Source organism: Ceratotherium simum, chromosome 18 (genome assembly GCF_057802395.1).
Source record: "Ceratotherium simum simum isolate JZ-2026a chromosome 18, ASM5780239v1, whole genome shotgun sequence".
Classification (NCBI taxonomy): Eukaryota; Metazoa; Chordata; class Mammalia; order Perissodactyla; family Rhinocerotidae; genus Ceratotherium; species Ceratotherium simum.
The window spans coordinates 16,356,972-16,360,498 of NC_141917.1; the positions used below are offsets into that span (position 1 = coordinate 16,356,972).

General features: G+C 40.6%; 1 pseudogene; it reads left to right on the plus strand.

Moving 5' to 3' along the window:
- The first annotated feature begins 342 nt into the window (after nt 1-342).
- On the plus strand, nt 343-3,237 carry LOC101404081 (cold shock domain-containing protein E1 pseudogene; annotated as a pseudogene).
- The last annotated feature ends 290 nt before the right edge of the window (nt 3,238-3,527 follow it).

Sequence of the window (3,527 nt, forward strand, 5' to 3'; positions counted from 1 at the left end):
CTATTTTACAGCAGTATATTGGCTGTATACTAACATTTCTGTCTTTATTCTATATAAGTCTCCTTTCACTGATCCCTGTTTGTTCAACTATTTTTTGTCTGGATATTGTGTATGCATTTTGCATAATGTTTTAACTCTTCTTTGGAAAAAACAGGGTTTGTAAATAATAAGGTAATTATTCTAAGTAAAATCATAACTGAACTTACATTATATGAGTAATATATCATGCTTTCAGTAAACAATGAGCAGAAACCTATTTTTCATTTGTAAATTAGGTCTATTATCAAAACTTTGAGAGATTTATTCCTACCTACCGGGCCGTGCTGCTTATGGCGGCGCTGGAGAGGGGGCGCTGAGCTGTTGGGTGTGAAGTGTAACAGAACAGACTTTACCACCTGAAACTGCTGCTTCAAGTTCAGATCAGGCAAAGAACACACCTCGAAACAACCAACAAGACCAAAGAAGAGTATAATTAAGTTGAAGACACAACACGTGATCTGAAACAAGAAGTTTGTGCCTACTCAACAGCTTTGAAAGAGCACTTCCCAACGCTGCTAGTAGTCTTTGTTTTCTTCAGTGCTGTACTGTGAGATTGCCCGGTGCAGCAGCAGTTATATTCATTAGCTTGATAGATCATTTTCTCTCGCTCTTTTTTTTAATATTAACAACTTTCATCCTTTGAAACGTGTGCTGGAAAAGAAGAATCAGCAAATACTACTGAAAGTGCAATATTTGATTATCACTGCGAGATGAGCTTTGATCCAAATCTTCTCCACAACAATGGACACAATGGGTACCCCAACGGTACTTCAGCAGCATTGCGTGAAACAGAGGTTATTGAAAAACTGCTAACCTCTTATGGATTTATTCAGTGTTCAGAACGTCAAGCTAGACTTTTCTTCCACTGTTCACAGTATAATGGCAACCTGCAGGACTTAAAAGTAGGAGATGATGTTGAATTCGAAGTATCATCTGACTGGCGGACTGGGAAACCCATTGCTGTTAAACTGATGAAGATAAAACCAGAAACCCTCCCTGAAGAACGAATTAATGAACAAGAAGTGTTTTATCTGACTTAACACCCCTGAAGATGTCGAAGGGAACGTTCAGATGGAAACTGGAGATAAAATAAACTTTGTAATTGATAACAATAAACATACTGGTGCTGTAAGTGCTCGTAACATTATGCTGTTGAAAAAGAAACAAGCCCGCTGTCAGGGAGTAGTTTGTGCCATGAAGGAGGCATTTGGCTTTATTGAAAGAGGTGATGTTGTAAAAGAGCTATTCTTTCACTATATTGAATTTAAGGGTGACAGAAACTTTACAGCCTGGAGATGATGTGGAATTCACAATCAAGGACAGAAACGGTAAAGAAGTTGCAACAGATGTCAGACTATTGCCTCAAGGAACAGTCATTTTTGAAGATATCAGCATTGAACATTTTGAAGGAACTGTAACCAAAGTTATTCCAAAAGTACCTAGTAAAAACCAGAATGACCCATTGCCAGGACGCATCAAAGTTGACTTTGTGATTCCTAAAGAACTTCCCTTTGGAGACAAAGATACAAAATCCAAGGTGACCCTGCTGGAAGGCGACCATGTTAGGTTTAATATTTCAACAGATCGACGTGACAAATTAGAACGAGCAACCAACATAGAAGTTCTATCAAATACATTTCAGTTCACTAATGAAGCCAGAGAAATGGGTGTAATTGCTGCCATGAGAGATGTTTTCAGTTTCATCAAGTGTGTGGATCGTGATGCTCGTATGTTCTTCCACTTCAGTGAAATTCTGGATGGGAACCAGCTCCATATTGCAGATGAAGTAGAGTTTACTGTGGTTCCTGATATGCTTTCTGCCCAAAGAAATCATGCTATTAGGATTAAAAAGCTTCCCAAGGGCACGGTTTCATTCCATTCTCATTCAGATCATCGTTTTATGGGCACTGTAGAAAAAGAAGCCACTTTTTCCAATCGTAAAACCACTAGCCCAAATAAAGGCAAAGAAAAGGAGGCTGAGGATGGTATTATTGCTTATGATGATTGTGGAGTGAAATTGACTATTGCTTTTCAAGCCAAGGATGTGGAAGGATCTACTTCCCCTCAAATAGGAGAGAAGGTTGAATTTAGTATCAGTGACAAACAGAGGCCTGGACAGCAGATTGCAACTTGTGTGCGACTTTTAGGTCGTAATTCCAACTCTAAGAGGCTCTTGGGTTATGTGGCAACTCTGAAGGATAATTTTGGATTTATTGAAACAGCCAATCATGATAAGGAAATCTTTTTCCATTACAGTGAGTTCTCTGGTGATGTCAATAGCCTGGAACTGGGGGACATGGTCGAGTACAGCTTGTCCAAAGGCAAAGGCAACAAAGTCAGTGCAGAAAAAGTGAGCAAAACACACTCAGTGAATGGCATTACTGAGGAAGCTAATCCCACTGTCTACTCTGGTAAAGTCATTCGGCCCTTGCGGGGTGTTGATCCAACACAGATTGAGTATCAAGGAATGATTGAGATCTTGGAGGAAGGCGATATGAAAGGTGAGGTCTATCCGTTTGGCATAGATGGGATGGCCAACAAAGGCGATTGCCAGCAGAAAGGGGAGAGTGTCAAGTTCCAATTGTGTGTCCTGGGCCAAAATGCACAGACTATGGCCTACAACATCACCCCCCTGCGTAGGGCCACAGTGGAGTGTGTGAAAGATCAGTTTGGCTTCATTAACTACGAAGTAGGAGATAGCAAGAAGCTCTTTTTCCATGTGAAAGAAGTTCAGAATGGCATTGAGCTACAGGCAGGAGATGAGGTGGGATTCTCAGTGATTCTTAATCAGCGCACTGGCAAATGCAGCGCTTGTAATGTTTGGCGAGTCTGTGAGGGCCCCAAGACTGTTGCAGCTCCACGACCTGATAGGTTGGTCCATCGCTTGAAGAACATCACCTTGGATGATGCCAGTGCTCCTCGCCTAATGGTTCTTCGTCAGCCAAGGGGACCAGATAACTCAATGGGATTTGGTGCAGAAAGAAAGATCCGTCAAGCTGGTGTCATTGACTAACCACATCCACAAAGCACGTCATTAATCCACTATGATCAAGTTGGGGGGATTCTGGTGAAGGGTTCTGAATATCTCCCTCTTCATCCCTCCTAAAAGCTGGAATACTTATTCTATTGAGCTATTACACCAGTTTTAACACCTTCCTCGTGTTATGTTTAAAAAAATAAATAAATTTAAGAAAACCATTTTAAAATTATGCACAGTTGCAGCCTGGAAAACTTAAGGTGGCGCCTTATATGTCAATTGTAGGAGCTTTATTTGGTGCATTTAACGCAACTGGTAATTGCAAAATCCACTTTGCCTGTGTAAGTGAAAAATATAGACTGTTATCTTGTTGGCCCTATGAAATTCAGCACTTCATATTTAGTGTATACTCTACCTTCATTACTTCTGGCAAGATGTTCTGCCTTAGCACTCAGTTGTGTTCTTTTCCTTTCTTGTTCATTATGCTTTAATTCTGAGGACCATATGAGGG